At 36.6% G+C, this 25,660-nt stretch overlaps 1 protein-coding gene across 3 annotated transcripts in view; it reads right to left on the reverse strand.

Annotated features, from left to right (window-relative positions):
* Pgant9 (polypeptide N-acetylgalactosaminyltransferase 9) overlaps positions 1–25,660 on the reverse strand; it is a 193,614-nt gene that overhangs the window by 92,691 nt on the left and 75,263 nt on the right. For all 3 annotated transcript variants that reach the window (XM_046620484.2, XM_046620481.2, XM_046620482.2), the window contains one exon: positions 9,514–9,591. The gene's annotated coding sequence lies outside the window, so the exon portion shown is untranslated. The remainder of the gene's footprint in view (positions 1–9,513; positions 9,592–25,660) is intronic.

Raw genomic sequence — 25,660 nt, forward strand, 5'->3', positions numbered from 1 at the left:
CACCGAGAAAATCTACCAATCGAAAATAATTCTACTTCAAAGTCCTTGTTAACTACTCAGGTTTCTTACCGCAAACAAAAAAATATGCGGATATACATCCGGGGACAAAATGTAAAAATGTAAGAATAAGTTTTATGCATACAGATGTGACCAAAAACAATTTTTTTACTTTTTATCAGCTTTGGCGATACAGGGAAATTATCAGTTTTCGTCAAAAATTACTTTTTCCAACCTGTGGAATCCGAAAAACAGTTTAAAAAGAAAAAAAATGTCGGACTGTCCGAAAAACTCTCGCGATGATACACCTCAACTATCACGAGTGTGATTCTCATTTTCCCAACAACGAACAACGCGATTCGTTCCATTTGTCTTCTTCCATTTTTTACCGTTTTCTTTTTTGTTTATCTTGTTCAGGGTATAACAAACGAACTCGACGTTCCGCATTCACTCTCTCCAGTGAACCACGACAAGTCACGGCGTCGCATATTATCGCTGGTAACACAATAACAAAGCGTTGAAAAATAAATTAGACTTGAGCACGAGAATATAAAGCGTCGCTTCGATATATCTACACATAATTACACCTTATACATTTCACCAAATAAAATTTTTATACAAAAACAAATTGACTGCAAGCTTTTAATAATCTTTAAACCAAACGATTTTAATTTACAATTTCCGGTTCTATTTTCAGAGATTGAGACAGACATGAAATTCCAACTATCTCCGAGACTACGAAACTTCCTAGTACACTGAGAGAAATTTTTACTTCCGGTTACCGCTCAGTCCTTGACTATTTTCATTTTTTACCACAATCGAAAAATATAGTTCTAGGTAGAAAATGAAAATTAGTTATCTAGCCGTTACCGGAAAGTCTTGTATCCGTTACTATTCTTTCTCATTACGATCACTGTTGCTATATTTTCTTGCAACTGTTGCGAAAATTTAATGCTCGTGCAACGATAAATCGACGTTAAAGCCTTGTTTGATTAAAAAAGTAGAGTAAACCGAACAAATTGATTTGCGTTGCAATTGCCAAAAAAAGATCGACAATAGCCCAAAATGGTTAGGCGTACCTCGTTTTTCCTAATTCCAACGATATTCAAACAGTTTTTTTAACGGCACCTGTTTTACCGAATATATCCACTTACTGTAAAAAATGAAATTTTTCTCACTGTATGCAATTTTAACGCGTTTGCAGACTACTGGCAGTGCGAGAGGCTTCCTTTACAGTCTGGACGAGCTGACCGTTGCAGTAATCAATACATCGATCGATTATCCACTGTGACCACTAATTACCTCCGCACTGCCGCGTGCATTTTCCAGAAGCCCGGAGGGCCGAAGATCAAAGATCAATTTTCCCTAGGGCTCAAACTGTATAATAACGCGGTCAAAGGGTAAGCTGCTTTTCCGAATAGCCGAGGGTTATCCGTATGCCGTATCAGCGAACGGTAAAACGATACGCGCAGTGTCGAACGAAGGCAAGATTCAAGTTCCGAATTCGAAAAGTTCCGAGAGCGTCTAACTTCGAATTATTTGCTGGCGAAACTTGAAATTAAGAGATCAAACTTAGAAGAAACAATAAGGTTTCGAATAGTCGGAAACCCGACGGCTCAAAGTTCCGAAATGCAAGATTCTGAAAATTAAAGTTCCGATGGAGTAAAATTCCAAAAATTGAAATATTTCGCCAAAGTTTGTTCTTTTTCCGCCCCGTACAACGAAAATATTGGTATTATTGTAATGCGAGGAATGAAAACTGAGCCTGAAATTCAACTACTAATTTATCCTGACGTTTGACACTTTACATTACTGAAAAAAAAAAAAAAAATACATATTTTTCATTCTCTTCCCAATATCCCAGGATCGTAAATTATTTTCTCTGAAGTTTACGGTAAATTTTTTTTCTCGCTTCGAATATGCAGATTTCTGACATCCATATTTTACGTCTCTCGAACCAAAGTTCCTGTAAATTTTGCATTTTTCGGGGCCACTGCAATCAAAAGGAATTAACAATCCGACGTGTGTTTGAGATTTACAAACTTGAAGATAAGTTTTCCAAGATTTTTTTTTTTTTTGATTTTTTTTTTCAACCGTCCACAAGTTCAAATTGAATATCTTTTACAAGTCTTTACTCAAACACTGATATCATGGCGAATGAATGAAAATTACGTATTAAAAAATTGTTTTCACAGTCAGAGGTGAAATCAGCGTTTCAAGAGTGGTAAAAGAAACAAAAAAAAAAATAAATAAATAAAAATAAGAAACAGAAGAATAGGCGGAAGGTGAACTTCGGCAAAGCGGGAAAAAACTTTTTCCCCCGTTTCCACACTGCGACGTCTCATCGTCGGCTGATCCGGTTGTCGAGTCAAGACGTAGGATTATCAGTGTGCTTTCCTGGATCCTGAGCTTTCGTGTAAATACGAACTCCATGGTACGTACAAAACTGCAACCACTTGGACAAGTTTCGACTGTAAGGATGTACTGCTGCAGGTATCCGAAAATTACGGAACTTTGTGAAAAATCCACGTTGACAACGCGAGTGAAATACAGACCGACAGAGATCGTTTCACCGTGACAGAAACTCGAACAACGCCTTGAAGACTTTCGAAGTTTGAGTACAAGGTTCGTTTTGGCCAAGGATCGACATTGTTTAGTAGATTTGCAGCAAGATACGCTCGGAAAAAAAAAAAAAATTATCGTGTAGAGGAAAGGGATAAATTTTTTTTCTTTCCAATCTCTTCGTTAAATCTGAAGTAAAAATTTGTTCATAGTAAAATAAAGCTTCTTTGTTTTTCTTTTGTTTGATAACGCGAAATGCAAAAATACTCAGCTATATTCGTTTTATGCGAGTGTATCTTTTTTGAAGGAATTTCTTTGATTTGAAAAGATTATCTTATGAAATCAATACACTTGCTGGGTTATATATTATAGTTAATAAGAATGAAAATATCCGTTTGATTCTATAATTCTAATTACGTTTCAATTGATTAAACCTTACTCCAAAAATACTATAATTTTGAAAAATCATCGATCTTTGGTCAATTAGCCTCCTTATATGTAAAGCTTGCATTCGACAATTCGCCTCTGATTAAACTCGTTTTGATCCATTACTTTCTTTTTCACACACCATTCTTTCAAATTTACGATACACATTCGCGATTTTATTTCGTTTTATTTATTTATTTTTTTTTGTTCAATTCATAGCCTTCTTCAATTTTTGAGTTTTATAAAACACATAACTGAAAACGATTAAATTTTTTTTTTTTTTGTGCAGAGAATGAGTTTAACTGATTAGGTAAACGTTACGTGACTCACATATAGACAGGTTGAAAGTATATTTGGATCGATTTAATTACACACATCACACGGACAGTTATAATACCTGTAATATATGCGTAATACGTAGGTACTACGGGTAATTAGCGGTTGCATAATCCGGTTCGCCGGGCGGTTGCTTGCAAAATTTGCGCGTAGTGAGAGAGCGAAGAAGGATGAGAAAGAAAGAAGACCTACCGAAATGAAAAAATGATATAGCGATGGAGAAAAGAGAAAAAAAAAGGAAGATTGAACAGACAGAGATTGGGACGGTATATGACTTGAGTAGTTAAAAAAGTTTCGGCTTAATCTCACGCTTGGCTCGTAGCGAGTTACCCGTCCAGACGGGGTCAACGAACCCGAGAAAACCTCGGCCACGTTGAATTCTGATCACCGGAATCTCGAGCACCTGCATTATAACCAGGTTAGTCCCGCAAAAAACGAGCCATGCGGACGGCCGCCGGCTGCCAAGAGTAAATTTAATCGAGTAGCGAAAAGAGAAAGAAAAATGATAAACGGAAAGCAAAGTCCGTGTGCCATGCCGGGACGATTCCCCGAGGCAAAGAATACGTGGGGAAAAAAAAAAAAAGATTTCCAACATACATATAATATCGACAAATTGATGAAAATAAAAAAAAGCAACGAAAAAAAAATAAAAAAAAAATTTTTAAAAAAAACTCGTACAGGCATGCGGAATGATTTCTGGCGTTATTGACATTGAAGGCTATGTGAAGAAAACAGTTATATTTTCGCGAAATGAATGTGTGCTTTAGATTTTTATTTTTTTTTTGTCGTTTTTACTTTACATCGACATCCCACGCTGCAAATCCTCGCAGCATATTCCGACAGTATGCGAAAATAGTGCGTACCTAGATACATAGCGTGTCCCATTTTTTGAAATTTGTTCAAATACATCGAAAGTGAAACATTGAATTTAACAATATTGCGGGCCAAATTTGTTGTATATGATAAAGAGCATCGGACGAGCATTCCAGTTTTTAGGTCCGACGTTTTTGCTGGGTCCATTGATGCCCAGTTTTTGTTGTTCAAATAGAACCTCCTAGTTTTTATTGCATGTTTCCGCTTTTCTTCGACTTTCACGGCCCGTAATTATACGAATTTGGAGTCTAAAAAATCAACCCCATTGTCTTTTTTTAGAGAATTTAATGCCCTGCAAGAATATGATTGGAAATTTTTTTTAATTCAAACGGTACAATAGTTACAGCATTTTTAATGAAGAAAAAAATTTTTTTTTTCGCGTTACTTAAAAATGAAATTTCGAATGGTCAGCGAAACCTTTTGAAATTGAGCCAAAGCCTTTTTCCAAACGGGAGAATTGTTTTTTTCTCAGTAAATAAATCGCTTCAAGACCATAGATTCGATAGGTCAGTTTTTTTCGTTATATACGCTTTGGGTGGATGGATGTTGCACAGATTCTAGTGCGATATTGCGAAATGAATCACGGAACAACGAGTACATTCAGTAACCAGATGGCGGAAGCTCTCTAATAAGCCTCGGTGAATTCAGAGAGTTTTCACCCCTTCGAAGTGGAAAAGCCTCCGTCCCTTTTCCTTTTCCTTACCCTTTCCATTACCATTTCCATTTCCATTTCCATTTCCAGGTTTATTTTGGAGTCGGTGCAGGTTCAACTCGCGAACGTTCCCAACTTCTATTAGTAAATTTGTACCGCTATCCACGCAGCCATTCAAAACTTCGCGGACTAATTAGCTGTGAGAATGGGAGAATCGTTTCGCTGCTGCATGAAAAACTCGCGCTGCTGCTGCTGCTGCTGCACCATCGTAGCAATTACTCGTATGAGTATAATGCTCGATGTTGGCGTATTCGGTAGACTCGAATTAAGAGGGGGGGGGGGGACATAAAAAAAAAAATGTAAAGAAAAAATAAATAACCTTAAAACACCGCAACGACTAAAGTTTTCCCTACACTTGTTGTAGAGAACGCGAATTGCGACTGCATACTCGCAAATTTTTTGAATGTTCGTCGATGAAAGATGAATAAGAGAGAGAGAGAGAGAGGGAGAAATGAAAAAATATACTAGACTGTGATTTTTAAACAGCGCGATAAGATAGTTGAAGAAAAAAAAAAGAGGAATTTCAAAGCAAAACATTTTCACCAATAATCGGTGAAAAATATTGGAAATTGAAACATTTCGAACGAATTTCGAGGTGACATTGAGAAAATTTATCGTCTCGTAAATGTTTTTCTATGTTTCATTCTTTTTTAAATTTATACAATACACGTTATCCTGATGCCTATATATACACGCGTTCTTGATAAATTGCCTTGTAGGAAAAAAAAAAAAAAAAATGAAAAAATTCGCGCAATGTTTGAGAATGAATAAATTCGGTGAGATTTCGCCCAATGCTTTGCGATCTGTAGCATAAATGTTTTATCTCTCGTCACCGAGCTGCCATACATGTGAAATGGCATAGAAGAAATATTGCGCCGTTTTGTACACGTTGTGATTCTGCAGTCATCCGCAAATTGAGAGAAAGAGAAAGAGAGAGAGAGAGAAAGAGTCGCAAACGTACTCGAAGAAAGCAATAAAAAGAAAAAAAAAAAACGGAAGAGAAGTGAGTGAAAAAACAAAAAAAAGGTAAACGAATCGAAATTGTCATTGTATAAACAACACATTAGATAATTCTTTTTACTTTTTCGATACCGTTCGATAAAATTGTCAAAAATATTGTCCATCCACAGCCGCAAACATTTGACAATAAATCGTTATATCTGGGTTTCATATCGTAGAAGAGAATACAAATCCTGTGAATCGTGTGATTTGTGCAGTTTAAAATTGTCGAATGAACCCTCATGTATACATACGTACGTACACGTGAATGTATACCGAACAGTTTTACGTAGTCTGCTGTTGTGTAAATAAATAGTGAACGCGTTTCACGGGTTTTGAATAACCCAGTTGATAATCACGCTTTTAATTTCATTCTTCTCTTTTTCATTACTTCTCCGCCTACAAGATTAGAGAAAATTATTTCATAACGCAAGGACCGAGAAATCGAATTAATTCATTTGCCATTTGACTTATTTGACTGATATCTATACGCGGTTCAAAATTCTGTCGTTTCGTTTTTTTCCTTTTTATTCCGTTATACGCAACGAACCAATTGTTGATGTATTGGTTTTTCAGGAAAAATTTTTATTGTAATAATGAATTGAATTTTCGTAACAAGAAAAGAGTTCTCAATCTGAGTAAAAAATTTGAAAACGTACCTATACATGATAATAATTGATCGTTACGATACGCTGGCTAAATACAGCTGCTTATGTAAAACCAATCTAACGTAATTACAGATTTCAAAAATAATGAAGAAATTCGCACGAAACTTCGCTTAGTTATATATTGTAATTAAAACTTGCGAACTGTTTTCCTCCCGTTATTTTTAAAGTGTCTTCGAAAGCTCGAACAATGCTACACTGAGAAAAATTTCATTTGCTACGGTAACTAGAAGAATTCAGTAAAGCAGGTATCGTTACAAAAAACTGTTTGAAAATTTCTGGGATTACGGAAAACGTGGTACGCCTAACCATTTTGCGCTATCGTCGATCCTTTTTTGGTTATTGCAACGCATAATCAGTTTTTTCGGTTTACTTCACTTTTTTAGCTAAACAAGGCTTTAACGTCAATTTATCGTTGCGCGAGCATTAAATTTTCGCACCAGTTGCAAGAAAATATAGCAACGGCGATCGTAATGAGAAAGAATAGTAACGGATACCAGACTTTCCGATAACAGCTAGAAAACTAATTTTCATTTTCTACCTGGAACTATATTTTTCGATTGTGGTAAAAGATGAAAATAGTTAAGGACTGAGCGGTAACCGGAAATAAAAATTTCTCTCAGTGTATGAATAAATATTGGATGTAAGTGAATAATTGAATCCGTGTATAAAATTCGTACAACGATAAACGTAACGTGAATTTAACACGCGTGTGGTAGGTATAATAATACGAAGATTGCAGGCAAAGATACGCAGAGCTGTGCATGCCTGTGCGGCATGATGCAAGAATATATCATCTATAGTCGTGCGTTGCAAACACACGGATGCATCCATCTGGTCCTCTGCACTCGTCGCCCCATGAAAACCAGATGCTGTTGTAAAATATAGTACAATGCTACACATTCCTGCATTTCAACGGTAAAACTCGAACTGCAACCTGGGTACAGCACAATGCACACATTGTGCGATACGTATACCTAGGTATACATGTAAATTTACATACATTTTTTGTATAAAATAAAGTACTTATTTTTCGCACGGATATATACATACATATATATGTACATAACGTAGAACGCTCGTCTTTCGACAAAAACTTTCTTTCAATCTGATCAAAGATTTAGGGATTTTTTTTTTAGGGATTGCCATGGCGGTGAATCGCAAATTATTTTTTTCTGAAAGACCCTAGTGTATGTGTACATATGAAGTGTCATGAAAATAGAATTCTCGTTGTTACCGCATTGCACGGAAGCCATGTGTTTGTAGCGACGCGACATCGCTACGATAATATCTAAACGAGATTTACTGCACCCGGTATCACCCGACAGATATCAATATTGAGAGGAAATCCGAAATCCGGCATTCGGCAATACTGACCTGCATAGACAAAATATAATATACGCGCATATGCAGACTGGCCGTTTATACATACCTGTATAAACACTGTACGTGAATATTTATGTATGAATTTTCTTTTTTTTTTTTTTGCAAGCCGTCCACTCTGTTTTCAACGAATATCGTGTAGTTATAATCAATCAACGATGATCGCAACGCTTCGACGCTTGGGTGATGAAAAAAAAGACTAAAAAAACAAAGAATCGCATGCGGGTTTGGTTGTTCACTTTCTCCCTTTCAAACGTTAATGTGCTCTTGATTTTGAAAATTTTACCGTCATTACTAGATACACACAGCTGGCACTGGACACAGATTCCCTTACCGACATCGTTACCGACACTTAGCCAAGTGGGGATATCCCCACCGTCAGGGTATTCTAGAAAGTGGTTTGCGTCTTGGCTAAGTGCCGGTAACAATATCGGTAAGGGAATCTGTGCGCGTCTACTTCGTGTGTGTCGGTTTATGCGACACTCACAACAGTACTACCACACGCTGCCATGCGCCGTTAAAGCATCTGGCTTGCAGAGCTGTACCTATCACGCCGGATTACTACTAAGAGATTCTGTATCAGGATTTAGGGATTTTTCAGCGTGCGGAGAGAGAGAGAAAGAGGGAAAAAGAGTGGCCGAGAGTATAGGATATAAATAAGGTACCTGAGTGTATATATATAATAATAATATATATATATATACAAAAGGTGTGGGAGATAGTAGGAGCAGCCACGATAGCTGGGAGCCTTGGCTCCGTACCACCTTCATATTACCCATAATTCTTCTCTTTTTCTCTCCGAGAGTCAATTCGCTCGTTGAAATTGGCTCGAGGCTATCTTTCGGCAAAGACGACGACGCCGAACTTCAGCAGCTTTGCCCCCTTCGCCTATAGATTCTCTTTTTCTTTTTCTTATACTTTTGCGACCTTTGACCCGGTAAGGGCCGATATCACCTTCGCTTCTTCGCGACGGTCACTCGATATAAATACCGGATAAAAATAACTAAACTACAACGACGATAGTTTGTAAAATTCGCAGGAAAAATTGTCTTCGCGTTTTTAATTTGAAAATAAAAAAATTGCGAGTGAAGATTTGGAACCTGGCGTACATTTGTGACAGGCAATGGGTTGGAAACGTCGTCTCAGTTGTGTTAAATGAGAAGCATTGAAATGGTGGGATTTACATTTCGAGTACACATCAGAAAAACCACAAAGCGGCATGAAAAAATTCGAAAGCTGACAAACGAAAGTCAGAATAGCAGGTATTTCGAATTCTTCAATTCCATAAATACTCGTAACTTTACTTCATTTTTCTACGAGACTAAAATTGGTAACGTTATCGTAATGATTGACGTTTTTGAAAAATCCTATTTCACAATTTTTTAAATTTCCGTAATCCAGTAAGCGACAACAAAGCAAAACATACCGACATTTTTAAAAACTTGATCACTTCAAAGTCAATATAAAATTGTGAACTAAGAATTTTATGCTCTGAACGTTACTAACAACCGGTTAAATTGCTAACTTCAATCCAACATTTTTCTTTCATTTTCCGCTTACCTGTAATATCAGCGATTTCTCTTATTTCCGTATGCAGAGCAAAGTTCGCTCGCCGCACCGAATCAAATCAACGTCAATCTGTAACAGAGAAATGAAAAGGGTACCGATTAAAGAACAGGAAACTGCACCGCTTAAAGTCAAAGAGTGAGTAGGAGCAGAACTGATGATGCAGCTTGAGAATGTAAACGGAAAAACATACGTTGGAATAACTGCAGCGACAAAGTTTTCCCAGACATTTTCTTCTTTTTTTATTTCCGCCCCCACCCACCTTCAACTTTTGCTCTACAATTTTTACGACTGGATTCTACGTCCAGATTGATCTTTCTGTAGAGGGTAATCCTACTTTCGAACTTGATATATACATATACATATATACATGTATGTATGTATGCATGTATGGATGGATATATGTATACATATGTACAGATATAAGCGGGAAAAATTTTTCTTCCACACTTTTTTCCCGTCTCTTTTCTTCTTCAACTGTTCTTCTTCTTCTTCTTCTATCCAGATCTTTTCTTTTTTCCTGCTGCTTTTCAATTTCGTTGCAGATTAAGCGTAGAATATGAATAACTGCTGAAGTATGCTGCAGTTGCAGATGGGAACGAGAGAGGAATTTACATTCCCATCGGGAAAACCGGTTGCCTTGGCATTTTCAAGGGTATAAATTATATCCCATCGGTCGAAAGCGGATGTAGAAATGAAAAGAAAAATAAAAAGTAAACTATTTTGCAAGTCAAATTCGCGTATAATAGACATAGTCTAGAAGTGAATCAAGCATCTAAGGATTATCAAGAAATTGATTGTACACAGTCGAGAATAAGTTGATGTGGAATAATAGAAGGATAAAAAATTGTCAAGAATTTATTGAACAATTAAATAATGATGCAAAGTGTGCTACTGAAGTGAATTTATTTGTCATATAGTTACCGAAAAAATTCGAATCAAATAGATATTGTTTATGCAACAACGGTTTAAATATTACTGAAGTTACAAGAAACTCTGGCACGGATAAATATTTAATATTATTACAATTGTTAATACTACATTTTTTCTACTTATTTGCGCATCAAATCTGCTTCTTTACTATACTGTATTTTTTCAATTACTCGACTTCCTTGTAACATGAATTTATTCTTACACCAGCATCAAATTACACCCCACAGTGATAAGAAGACATAGTACAAGTGACCACAAACAAAAATCATGACAACAGTATTATTGTAGATTTTTGTTTATAACAAATTTTTCTCTTATGACGTACGTGGATGTATATATAGAAAAAAAAAAAAAAAACAAATCGGTAAAACAATTTTCTCGCGATACTTTTCATCACCCTGAGAAGGAAAGTGTTTGTCGGTCATTAAAATTTTTTTTTTTTTTTTTGTCCTTGATTTTCGATAAACTAGTCAAAGGTCACGATGATCGTCGCAAAGCACTACTTGTGGAACTTTTTCAACAAATATAGCGCTAACTCATTCTACAATAAATTTCAATATTATTGTCGGTTAAAGTGAAAACATTGTACGACAACTTTGCATTATTCATTTGATAAAATGCATTATAAGCTACAGAGAGCAAAAAAAAAAAAAGAAATTGTTTAAAATAGCAATTTTTTCACGCCGCCAACTACCACCGATCCCTTTTAATCGCCGCAACCGGAAATACCTCTCGCTGCGATAATGAGCATAAACAACAAAACGCGAAACGTAACGTTGCAACGTCAACCGGGCTTTGAAACACCCCCCTGAAAAGGATATAGTTAGTAGTTAGTAGTTACACGTTCATCCCCGCGTTGTTCTCTCTGCTCTCTCTCTCTCTCTCTCTCTCTCTCTCTCTCGAGGAGTTTCTACTACACCTCAGGCACAAGAACTCCTCGTCTCCTCGTGTCAGGTGACAATTTATTGTGTTTCGTTCAACTATAACCGAGACGACGACGACGACGACGACGACGACGAAGCAGACGACGAGGACGAAGACGACTTATATACGCGAATATCGCGCAGGTCGAGAAGATATGAGAAACTTAGTTGCGGAAAGTTAAGGAAGCGGCGTGAGAAGCGAGCTTTTCATCCCTCGCCCTTACAGACGTCGAGCAAAAGCTGCGCCAACTCGAAACTCTTCCTCCCACCCTTCCTCACCCTTGAACATAGGCTGACATGGATTTCTATAGCGTATTTAACGTTTCGTATAGTTAGAAAAGCGATTCGCACGTGCCTCGGCAATCGCCTCCCCTTCTCTCTCACAATTTTCCACACTGTGTAAGCCAAGCTGCGGCCCCGCGTAAGCTCGACTAGACGCAAAAAGCTCACGATCAGCTTCACACCCGCATCTCTTTCTCACCGCAATTCAATCAGGCCGAAATGTCTTCGTTGCTCTTTTAACATCTCGACTAATTTTGTTGCTCGAGAATTCTTTCTTTGCTTTTCTATACATCGCGAAGATTAGGAATATTAGAGAGACGAAATTCAATGTTTCTTTGTTTTTTTGTTTTTCAACAATTTTATCGTACATGTGCAAAGAAATTATCGTCGCACGTTCAGGATTTAACAAATTATTTACACAATTGTGATCTGCGAAGTTTTGTGTGATAATATGAAAACAAATATTTTTTTTTTTTTCCTCGATTCCACACACCGGCATTGCGAAATGTGTAATTTGACAACGTTGCAGCGATATTAATTATCATCGGAATAAAACGAGCAACCGTAGAATGAAATTGAATCAATTTACGGGAATTTTTCACCTTTCGTTTATAATTATTGCAGCTTGCGTGTATATTAATTTCTTTAATATTCAATGTGAAACTATCTGGTAACAATCAAATTAACAAAAAGTATCGATTTCGAATCACCGGCCTCTCTAATCGTCGATGTGAAGATAAAGAGAAAAAAAAAAAAAAAAATGGTAATCCTTAATCCGCGAAAACAACTTTCATTACTCTCATATATCATACAATTTTTAGGAAATTTTCACGCATTCCAAACAAAATCTCTTATAAATTATACACATTTCTTTCGTCCATCGACAAAATTTACTTCTCTTTCCGTTTCGAAAGCGTGTATTAGGCGCATCTTTTACGGACGTTTTATTTGTTTATTTGTTTATTTATTTTTCTTGTCTGGTGAGATTAGCAAGTTTGTTCAACAGTTCCATTACGATGGCAAACTTGCTGCTCGACGACTCTCGCTAAACTTTGTCTCAAAGTGAAAATAATACAAGAAAAAAAAAAAAAAAAAATAAGAAGATAACAAAAAATAGAAAAATATTAAATATAACGTAGTTCGGGAATTCACCGTGCGTAATCTCATCTCTATCCTCGTAATCCCCCCCCTCGTCCCTTCTTCGTCATCAACTTCTTTTTTTAATTTCTTTTTTTTTTTCCGCATCTCACCGTCGCGTGAAAGTCTCAGATTCTTATGCTTAGTGGGTAAGACGATGGTACGCGTGTAAACATGAACCGCAGGTATAACAATATGTAATGTGGGCGTCGCGTGTCCCACGAGTGAAAATCCCGACACCGGTCGGAGTCATTTTAAGCTGACGTACGTACACTACCGACACTAAAGAGGTCCAGAGCAGCGTTTAAATTACACGTACATTAGAAGATTCTCATGATTGAAAACAATCGCATCGCGAGGATGAATAATGAAACTATATTTTGGTCAATAGTCACGAAAAGAGAGAGAGAGAGAGAGTGAGAAATTTATTCAATTACCTATCGCGTAGGCGCCTTTGTAGCAGCATGTAATTCATTTTGTCAAACTGGAGGAAACTTTTGCTACGGCAGATATTGTAACAATGACGATTGTATTTCAATCGACCTCGAAATCAATTTTCTAAAGGCGTATGCAATTTCGAGTCGTATGCAAAACAGAAATTGAATAAATAAATAATTTATCGTTGTGCATAATTGTTGAGAGAATGGATGTTCTTATGAAGCACAGCTCGTACTTCTATAATTACTTTTTCTTTTCTTCAACTTTTTTTTTCTACTGAATGGAACGGAAATATACATGTATAAAATCAAGTATCAAACAATAGCCTTTAAGACAGTGTGATGCAAATTTGTCATTTCGACCAGTTCTATTATAGTCGTATAAGACGATTCTTATCTCTGTTCGGTAGAAAAATAAATAAATAAATAAAAGAAAAGAAAAAGTAATTATACAAAAATATCTATTATACATATATCATGTAAATTTTTCACTTCATGTACGACAGCGGTGAGGAGAAACAAAATATATATATATATATATATATATGTACTTACATAGTGTAAAGGAATATATATATATATATATATATGTGTGTGTGTGTGTGTGTGTACACAAGACGTATGTATAAATCGCAATACAAATAGTGATTTCTCTGACCGAGATATTGAATCGCGTCACCAACTCTCGACGGGTTTGCTTCTCCGGAATGAACATGCCAAGGCAAATATTTGCGATCTTGAGAAAACTCGGTATGAATAAGAGAGAAGGAAAATGAGAGAAATAGAGAATGATGGAAATTGAAAGCTGGAGAAAAATATCGTAGCACAACAACGTTGCGTTGGATTTATGTGTATAATGTCTAGCGCATACACTTTGCACGATGTTCAGTAAAATATACGTATTACATACGTATTTTGAACGTGTTTGCGATTAAACGAAAATCTGATCGTAATGTGAGGAATTTGGTCGTGGCAACGAAATTTCAAGGTCAACAGACAACGTCCGACGCCAAACTTATTTTCACACAACGAAAAAGTTTGATTGATTTGATAGAGCGGGGAAAAGAAAAGTTTTTTAGTAATGTCTGGGAAAATTGGTCTGTCTAGGAAATCAGATCTACACGGTGATACAATTTTGTGGCGATTGAAAAATGATTGGTCAACTGTCGCAACTGCAAAAATTATCGTTAGATTGTAATTTATGATGTGTATTTATGTATATTTTTTTCGATAAAGTTTTAATATGTAATAAAATGCGTCTAAAAATAGATTTTTTCAAAAAAAAAATTAAAAATTTCTCGAAACACGTATTTTCTCAGCAGAATAACGTGTCACAACAAGTTTACAACGGTGGGGCTACACGTCAGGAAAGACGAGGAGGAGCCGAGAGACAGAGACGATTATCAAACCGGGCTGTTTCTTAACGCTATTACAGATCCTTAAACGGCAATTTAACGCACACACAAAATTGCAGGAGTCGCATACTTCGAGGTACAAAACACTCTCCGAGTTTCTTCGGAGGGTAGTTCTTGGGGGGGCGAAAAATTAATTGAAAACGATTCAACCGGTCCAACAGAATTAATCGAGATGCAAAATCGTCGTCGAGTCGATTTTCACCTCCGAGTTTTCTACGTCAAAGCAGTATATACATAAATGCAAGGAAATGGAATATTTATTCTTGGACGAGAAATTGGTTTTAGATTTCAATGGCCATTAGCGACGGTAGGTACTGTACATAGCGATGAATTCTCGTAATTTCGGCAATAGTTATAAGAAAAGAAAGAAAATGAAACGCTTTTCTCCAATTGCACGATCTGAGAAATTTATATTAAAGATTGACTTCGTGTTTTGTTTTTAAAACGTTTGTTTCATTCTTTATTTTATGCCTTGTTTTATAAACCGAGCAAAGAAATCGTCTAGCTCAGGATTTAAGCATCGACGAGTTAGAATCCGAACGATTTTGATAAATCTGGTGAGAAAATAATGGAAAAAAATCTCACCGTGACGAATGTTTTTCCTCCTTTCTCAGAGTTACAATTACCTAATTCAAGTGTGTTAAACGGGTAAGTTAATCGAAACGAAATGAAATTTCACTCAGTCACCGCATTGGCAAAGTTGCAAAAATTTATACGATAATACCAGCGTTTGTACATCTACAGCAGCTAATCCATCGCTGTATTATATTTACACGTAAACTTTTGGTAATTTTGGATTTATGGTAAGCTGCAAAGACGTCAATAGTTCTGAAACGTAAAATTTACCGGCATCTCTAAATTCCGTGATTTATGGAATGCATGTTACCGGCATCGGTATCCCCTGCAGCGACCTTCTTTATCGAAAATACCTATAGACGTATAATATACGTGTATATCACAGCCGAAGTAAGAGCGCAGCGTCGCGGTCAAACGGCGCTCTGCGTGTTTGGGTATTGGAAATCCGTTATATGCATTGGAAAATTATTAGCCCGTGAAATATATTCCAAGAGTTTTCCCAGCTCGTGCGAGTCGTATAAAATAGCAGGGTATTTTTGCAGCGTTTTGAGAAACGTTGCGAAAACCGGTGGCTGTAACTACTGTAAAGAATAAGAGCCTCGGGAACCGGAAGAAAACTTGTAAAGACGTGAAAAAAAGCGACAAAATGTGAACAAAAATTTGTGGTAAATTAAGCTTTGGTATCGGTAAATCTATTAGCCAATTGATTTATCGATTTGATTGAAAAACATTGGTGTTCAAAAATTCATTTCAGGCTAAGTTTTGTAAGGAATTAACATTTGCGAAAGAAGTTAGCCGTTGTATGTTGAACTTGAGCTAGCAATACGATTTCATCAACGTAAACCAGAAGACAGAAAGAATCATATTTTGAGTTTACTTTACTCAAATTAGCGCTTTTTAATTATTTCTTCCTTTTCTTTTTCGTTTTTTCCATTCACCCTGAAGAGAATTTTACAGTATGAAATCCGACTCAATCACCTGACATTTCACATTCTTCAAATATTCGGTTTGTCATTTTTCAACCGTATTAATTACGTAATTAACGGATCCACAAGGTGTGAGAACAAGATCAAAATATGAAACAAAATTTCGCATTCAATCTAAAATTCTCCGATACTTCATTTTGCAACTTTTCAGCAATCTACGAAGCTACGAGGTTTCGTTAGCAGTACATTTCGAACGTCACTAGTTCCCCGAGAGTGGCGGCCCTTGATTCAGCCATCATCCATCTATTCATTCGTTCATTCATTCGTTCCTTCATTCATTCAGTGGCCCGAATGACACGTACGAAGATATTTACCCGTCGACCAAAGTAATTGATCCCATTCTTCTTTACCTCTTCTTAATTTTCTTTTTCAAACTTTACAATATTCAGATTTGATAGCCAAAGTTAAATTCAGAATCAACCAATCGATCCGAGCTAAGGATGTTAATTCCAACTGTACCGTCCGTCCAGTGTAAAGAAAAATTAGCACAGCAGAGGTTTGAAAAGTTCAACTCGCGTTAACTCCGATGAATTTTAATTAGAGAATCTCTTCTCAATTATATTATGCGTAATCATAAATAATTGCGAGTAGGTCTCGCTCTCCGAAGGTTCCGTACAAAATTGATTTTTTTTTTTTTTTTTTACGTGACACAACTACAAATCAACTATTTTCGAATTTTTTTTTGCTTCTGCTGCGAGACCTTGATTCTCTAAAAATTTCATCATTCCAGGTCAACGGGAAGTATACCTAACCCATAGGTTTTGATGTGTGAGTTTGCGAGTATAAAAATATGTGACATAAATGGCCGTATCTTTTTATTGCGATGACTTAGAAGCTTGAATTTTTTACACCTCCGAGGGACCGTGGACCTAAGTATTCGATATTGATTACCACTTTACAGCTCTACCCGTTCCCGAGAAAAATTCTATTTAACAAACGAACACACGAACAACGAATTGATCCAATAAAAGTTCCCTTTTTCCAACAAAAAATAAAAATTTATCCAAAATTAAATTTTTCACACTCTTATTGTTAGTTGAGAAGAGATTCTTTCAAATGTCTTCTTGAGCTTTACGTTCAACCCATCTTTTTGTACCAGATTATTAGTTAGGTATACACGAATCGTTAACATCCTTAAGTCAATGAAAAGAAAATCACCGTTGCAGTCGGTTCATCCATAGCTGGCGTTCGGAACTTTCACGCATTTTCGCTTAGTTGGTCTTTAGAGAGTTGTCGAAAAAAAAAAAAAAAAAAAAACTCTCGTCGATTAGTTGGAGAGGAAAAAGCTGGTACAAAAATTTCATGAATTTCAAGAACTTTGTCAGCGAGTAATAATCCGATTCAAAATTCATCGTGCCCCAAATTTGAGAGAAATTGGAAAAAATACGCGCAGTGTATTTTTGGAAGTTTTATAACTTGAAAACACAGGTTTGGCTGCATTTTTCTATCGAAATTAACGCAATGATTTTACGACACTCGTTAGCCTCGCTTACATGATATAACCGATAATTTCATCCCCATTTTTTACCAAATAATTTATTTCCACTGTCTCATCGGTCGAATCGATAGTTTCTACGTAAAAATAAAAAAAAAAAAAAACAAAAAAAAATAAATGTCGGCTCCTCGATTAAATACGTTTACCGTCGTGCTTGGATTGGATTTTTCTTTCCAAGAGCAGAGGTATAATAATAATTTCACGGGTGATGAACTCATCCTTATTAAGGATGTATTAGCTGTACATTATCAACCAAAAGTCAATCCCGTCGAGAATATTGAATACTTCATGATACGGTAAAATCCGGAAAATATCAACCGTAATAAATACGATAGCAAAATCAAACTTGAATAATAATAATACCCAAAAGTTATCGATTAAATTGTTTGAACAAAACATTGTTTAACAAAATTTCAAGGAATTTTACTTTTGCCATGTGAAATGAATTCGAGTTGAAGAATTGATTTTTCTGAATACACATAAACCTTTAAAGAATTTTATCATTATTTTGAAATTTTCATTTTTGACAAAAATTTTGAAAGTTTGTAAAATAGAGGAAAAATCGTAACATTTGGATACGTTTTTGTGAAAATGATATACTACAACGAAGAAGCTTTCGTGGCAGCGAACGAATAGTTTAGTAAATACAGCCTTTACAAAACTTTCGAAAACAAAAGAAAATAATGACAAAATGTTTTTCTAAATTCGCGTATATTCAGAAAAATCAAGGAATTTATTTCACATGATAAGAAAAGTAAACATTCCCTGAAAATATGATGGACAATTTTTTACTTAAACAATTTATCGATAACTTTTGTTCATTATTATTATTATTATTATTATTATTATTATTATTATTATTATTATTATTATTATTATTATTATTATTCAGATTTAATTTACTCATCGTCTTTATCGTAGTTGATTTCTTCTTCCCGATCTTCATCCTATCACAAAGTATTCAGTATCGTCGAGGATACTAAATGTTGGTCGAGAATGTAGAACCGATACATCCTTAAGTAGCCTGCTCTTGGATATCAGGGTATAAACTTTTCGCTAGGCGCGTAAATGCGATAAGGAAGTGATCGGTGTGGCAAAGAGGTCGCGTCGGCCAACTTTCGAAGTCCCAAGTCATCCAAAGTGGCAGGATTTTGATGGATGGACGGTGTTACTCACGAAATGTTTGCGGAGGATCGGGGGAGGAATCATCGTTGCCGGTGATAACGTGTTCACGCTGTTTCGGACAACATCCGGTTGAGTGGAGGCTCATGAAAATAAGGGCGGAGGGTTCGTTAGCCGAATATCGATGAGGGTAAACGGAATCGTGCGATTTCCTCCTCCCTCATTCGGTGGCGAGGAAACGCGTATTCGAATGATATTTACGAGTAAGAATCACCTCTTGAGTTCAACCCCTTCCTACCCCCCCCCCCCCCGTCTCCCGAAAGAAAAAAAAAAAAAATGAGGGTCGTAACCTGTTATTAATAAATAGTGTCGAACATAGATTATATCAAAAAACGTTACGTCAATAACGAGAAATCGTGAATGAAAAAATCTATTTTTGGAAATAAGCTTTAGCGGCAGTTTCCACCCCTCAAACGAAATACTAGCGGATTGAAATAATACTTGTCTGTGATGTTGTTCATGTAAAAAAAAAAAAAATTGTCGCACGGCATGGAAAAAGGTGTTCAATTTTTTTTTTTTTATTCTTAATTCTTTTCCTTTTAAACAACTCGAAGGTTCGTCAAGGCATGAGTTTCTTGCCCGGACTGTACCCGGGTTAGTTAGCTCGGGAATCTCTTTCGCTAGCCGAGAGAAAAGTGCGACTTGCAATTTGAGCGCGCGGTGTGTCGATTTTATGACTCGAGGTACGCGTGTTTGTACCATAAATAAATATATATATATATACATATACTTTTGAGCCGATAACTTGTCGTGTTAAGTTGACGCTGTTATAGATACATAATGCCGACGACATTTAACGAGTAAAAATTAGACGGCAAATATTTACACGGAGAGAAAAAGTATTCGGTAAAATCCAGAGTGAAAACATTTTTATCCTCATAGTATGTCGGAAATGTTACGATTTCTTTTTACTTAACATCACCTTTTGCGATACAAGAAAAAGTATCGGTCTTGATCGAAAATCATTTTTACTAATTTAAACGAATCTTAACGTTTTTCGAACTTCTAGAATCCGAAGAACAGCTTTTTAGAAACAAAAAAAAAAACGTCAGTCAGTCTGTCCGAAAAACTCCCAGGATGATATTGGGAAACGGCTGAGTGAAAAAATCTAAAACTTACAGAATTTTACAACGAAATGACGGGCGTAAAAAATTGCCATGTCCCGTTTAATTTCAATTTCCGGTTCTGCTGGAAATAATTCGATTTTCAATGTTTTACCGACAAACATTACTTTGTCTAAAAAAATGATTAAATTTTTCTCAGTTTACATATTTACTTGAAAAAATTAGTTCGTAGTTTTTTTTTTTTTTTCGAAATATTTTTATCCGACTGCCACACTCTATCGGTTACAAATTTTTCACCCTTTCGTTTTGTTTTCTAGGTGCGGAATTTTTCCGGCCAGATTGACAGACTTTTCCGTCATCATGGCGATGAAGAATATCGCGAAAAAACTATTTTCTTCGGCTAGTTCTCTTTTCTTCCATAGAAAATTTGTAAAATTTCACTTAAGTAGATTCATTCAATATCTCACTAGGTTAATTATTTTACTATATATTATCGAATTCGCTATTCAATTCGTGAATGAAAACCAGTTTTGTCCGTGTCGTAACTAAACCAAATAAAAATACAAAAGAAAAAAAGATAAAATTGTAAAAATAACATCAAATTTCATCGACCAGAGAACCGATTGCGATTACAAAAAACATACAACGCGTTTCATACGTTACGAATACCGTAATACCAAGCTGATTTGTGCGAGTTGAACAGAGACGAGATATTTATGGGAAGGGGGGGGAGGGGATGAAGAAGATAAAAAAAAGGAATGCCAGGTAAAATCTTTAAAGACCATCCGAATCACACCGATCAGGTCGGAAATGAGGTTTTTACGAAGGTGGATATGAAAGGTCGCGGCAAGGTCAACTTGTATTAGCGAAATGAAATTACCGATTCGCGTCTCTCGTCGCGCAGCTCGGAATTCGACCTACATATTATTTTATACCCCACGAAATTTTTCAGCCCCAAATAAATTGACGTTAAGGTCTTGTTTAATTAAAAAAGTAGAGTAAAAAACCTCACAAACTGATTTTGCATTGCAATAACCAAAAAAGGATCGACAATGGCGCAAAATGTTTCCGCCCACCTCGTTTTTCCTAATTCCAACGATATTGAAACATTTTTTTTTTTTTTTTTTAACGATACGTGTTTTACTCAATTTTTCTAGTTACTGTAACAAATGAAATTCTTCTCAGTTGACTGATTTGGCTTCGAAATTACCGTAAAATCTAATATCAACATTTATAATCGCTCAAAATAGTTACCAGTGCTGCGTATACACGCGATTCCGCAACAACATTCCCGACGTTGATTTAACCATACCGATTTTACAATAAATTTTCCAGTTACCGCAACAAATGAAGTTATTTCACAGTACGATAAATCACTGGACGTAGTTTACGGCGCGATACGAAGTACATTATACGCATAACGGTGGCACAATTATCACTATTGGTATAATATCCCGGCGTTTCGCTGACCGCAGACGGAGGTAAAAATCCTATCTTTCCGCAGCGCGGCGAGGACGTTAAATGCCCCTGAAAACGTAACTTCAGCGAATAATAATTCTCGACTGCATATTACCGCTGCACCGTGGACAAAAGTTACGAATTGCATACACGGAGAGGAAAAAAATGAGTAACAAGGTGAAAAACATCGGGATTCTTTTATAAAAAAATAACAATTTAAACTTGTATATTTTTTATTACAAATGTAGAAAATCTTAATCCGCGCACAATGGTTTTCACTGTTTCTAGAATAAACAAGTACCTACTGAATTTTACGATGTAGGTATATTTCAATACCGTGAACGTATAATTTTTGGGAAAATTTCTCATGGTCAAAAGCTCAGCAAGGTTCCGGTTTTTTTTTTTTCTTTTGGAATTAAGAAGGGTGCTAGATGAGGGTGAAAGCGAGCGGCGAATTTGGCTAATTACGTTTTAAGGACCGGCGGTTACCGCAAAACTCTTCCTCGCGGATAAAGTTTGAATCGTAACACTGATCCTTTCCTGGGAAGCGAGGAGCTTTTCAACTGGCAATTTATGCCGTGTCGGTTCGCGGCTTTTGTACGAAGCGGAAGCTTTGCCGAGTTTCATCGTGTTAACCGAACACTCGGTGATGCTTGACGGACAAATTCGCTGGCCTACGAATTCCGAGCACTTCGGTTTAAGCCTCGGATTACAATCCTTGAAAAAGCTTCAAGGACGAGCGATTCGATACTGTGAAAATCGAGACCAGACCGGCGAGCATTCGCGTATGAAACGCAAGCTGAATTTTGGCTATCGAATTGCCGGATCGCGGAAAGGTTGGATGGAAACGAGATCGAATTATTTACGCATTCGTAACGTGAGATTTTGTTCGACCGTAATTGCGAAAATCAGGTTAACAAGGCTGCTTCGGTATTTGTTAAATAATTACAACTATATTGCTGAACTAGGGAGAGACATGTTTTCGAAAATATGAAAATTTATAGGAAATCCTGGAATAATCGATGATATAATTATTGAAAATTTAGTAAATTAATTTCGTTTCGCTTTACGGTTACTAGGTTTATTGAGAAAACTGTTTTCTGTACATTCGCTGTGACAAGCATTTTTAAAAAACAACATTTTTTTATCACGTTGGCTTCGTGGAATGTTCAATTCTCGCAACATTTTACCGATATTAATTATGACCAACTATTCAGAAAAAAAAAGAAATTCCGTTTCAGCTACTTTGTAGAAACGCAGTTTTCTCAGAGTGAAATCGAACACATCAACCGCATTTCAACTTTCAAGCCTTCGTTTCTAATTACATCATTCACCATTTTTGTATTTTTCAAATAAATCTCCACAAGTCGCGAGTATGATAATTTGATAAATACTTAATGTGCAATTATCTCGTAGTGCACTGAGAAAAATTTCATTTGCTACAGTAAGTAGAAAAATTGAGTGAAGCAGGTATCGTTAAAAAAAACTGTTTGAACATTGTTGGAATTACGGAAAACGACGTACACAAAACCATTTTGCGCTATCGTCGATCCTTTTTCGGTTACTGCGACGCAAAATCAGTTTGTGAGGTTTACTCTACTTTTTTTTAGTTAAACAAGCCTTTAACGTCAATTTATCGTTGCACGAGCATTAAATTTTTGCAACAGTTGCAAGAAAATACAGCAACAGCGATCGTGATGAGAAAGAATAGTAACGGATACTAGACTTTCCGGTAACGGCTAGGAAACTAATTTTCATTTTCTACCTAGACCTATATTCTTCGATTGTGGTAAAAAATGAAAATATAGTTAAGGACTGAGCGGTAAACGGAACTAAAAATTTCTCTCAGTGTGAGATTAATAAGAACGTTCGATTTTTGGCCGAACAACGTCCAGCTTATTGTTAATCGACACGGTATTCGTTATCTGCTAACCGTAAAATGCTAAGAGTGTCATGTCAGTGCGCAAATGAATATATAAATGAAAATGGAAATGTCCACTCGCAGTTGCGACAAGTTTGAAAAGCTGAAATTCCTGTCAATTAGATTAAAACTTAATGAAAACAGTTCCACGCGAGTTTGAAAATGTCGATGCGAAAACTGTGGCAGGTATCAATCCTCGAGACAATTCCACGGAGAAGAGTAGTGAAAACCAATCAGCGATTGTCTCCGATATCGGACAAAAATTCCGACCGAGTGACAATACGATTAGAATCGAAGAAGAATCGGGAAAGTTCAAGTCAAATTAAAGTTCGCACCCAACGTTAGATGCCTAGAGAAAAGCAACCCTACAATGTCCGAATAATAGAGCTAGACTTTCGGTTCCGGACCTAAAGCTGCGGAGAATGTTTGAAGAATTTTAATATCTCAAATGATCGGGTGAAGTTTCTGTCGAAATTCAAACCCGTCCGAAGTCCTAAACAGCAATTTCGACATCTTTAGTTTCGGTCCGTCTTCGGAAAGTTCGAGCGTCGCTCGGTAGAAGTGAGGGACCTTAATACGCCGTGTGAAAGTAACCCAAGCAAAAGTAACCCAAAGTAAAATAATCCAAGACAAAGATGAATGAAAACAAAAATAACCCCCCGAAAACAAAAAGAAAACACCGGACAAAAATAATCCGAACCAGAATAATCTGTGACAAAAATAATCCAACGTAACAATAAGCAAAATAAAAATGACCCTAGACAAAAATGACTCAAGATGAAAATGACTCAAAAAAAAAAGAACAAAAAAAAAAATTACCCAAACTAAAATAACTCAAGACAACAATAACCAAAACAAAAATAACCCGTGACAAAAGTTGGTCAAACATTAAATTACCGTAAATTGAATTGTATGAAATTAAATATCCAACATGATACTTTTATTTTAGGTTATGCTCGTGTGGGTTATTATTGTTTATACATATATATTATATATTTTTGTTTGGGTTACTATATTTTGGGAATTTAGTCCTAGTGCCTTGATTCAGCCTCGCGAATTTTCCGTTAATCAATCCAACGTTGCAGATCTCTGTCTTTTCCTTATCACGATCACTGGGCGAATCGCATGTGATGGAAAACTAAGAAGATGTCAAAAATTTCGGTAAGAGGGGGGGGGGGGGGGGGGGGGGGGGAGCGGGCACCGATATAAGTGGCAGAAAAATCAGTTGCCAGCGATTGGGGAAAACAGCATCTGTGCTTTAGTGTTCCAGCCCCTTTTGGCACATGGCGCTTCGTCGCTTCGTAGCTTTCGCTCTTTTGGCGCTTCGTCGGGCGCGAAGGAAAACGGTACGGTATCCGGGGTGTGAATGAAACAGAGATATTGTCCGAGAGGAATAAGAAGAAAAACTGGCAGGAATGGCGAAGGGTCTGAATTCCCGGCCTTCGTTTCACCCAGCGCCGAAATTCTTATTTTATATGAATTTTTCCGACTTCGGTAGCTGATCGATCCAGTTTTTTTTTCCCGTCCAACTTCTTCGCACTTTCAACCCCTTTTTCTCCTCATTGCATGTTTTACCCTCCGATTTTTCTTCCTCTCTCACTTTCCCGAGCATATTATTACCCGTAACAGACTTTCCCAGTCAAGAAATTATCGCTCCACGTTATGGGGTCGTGGTCTGCAGTGAAACGGGGGCTTAATGAATTCGAATCTGAGCTTTCTACACACGCGTTTGAGAAAGAGATTTTCACAGCTACCGCATTTCCGGATTTCTACCGAATAGACGACGTGCGAAGTAGATTAAAAAATATTATCCTCAAGATTAACCATTCGTCTGTAAAAATTTGAGCGGGTTCGATCCTCTCATTTTCACACCGGGATCGTTTTGCAAGAAGAGAATATCTAGTTTCTCTTTAACCATGAATTAAAATTGTGCTTTTCATTCGTCAGAGAAGTTGGGTGAGAAGAATGAAAAGAATAAAAAGAAAGAAAATCAAAAAGTAAACAGGAGTAAAAGAAGAATAAAATGATCGATGTGGAATGCGGGTCTTCGTTCCGTCCCGGCATAGCCTTACTTAACTTCTTTGTACCGGTAACTCGATTCGACTTCTGACTCTACTCAATTTCAAAGTAAATTGGATTTAACGTGTTTTTCTTTTCTCGGTGTCAAGCTGATTACGCGCCGCTCCCGCTTTTGCCGTCCCAATGGAGCCACCCTTCTTCACCTTCAATCTCATCCCTCTACCATCTTCTGTGATAATCTCCCTCCCTAACGCAACTAACATCCCAACGCAGAAAGCTAACGGTTGTAAAAATTATCCCGTGTTTCTTTTTT

Source organism: Neodiprion pinetum, chromosome 4, assembly GCF_021155775.2.
Source record: "Neodiprion pinetum isolate iyNeoPine1 chromosome 4, iyNeoPine1.2, whole genome shotgun sequence".
NCBI lineage: Eukaryota > Metazoa > Arthropoda > Insecta > Hymenoptera > Diprionidae > Neodiprion > Neodiprion pinetum.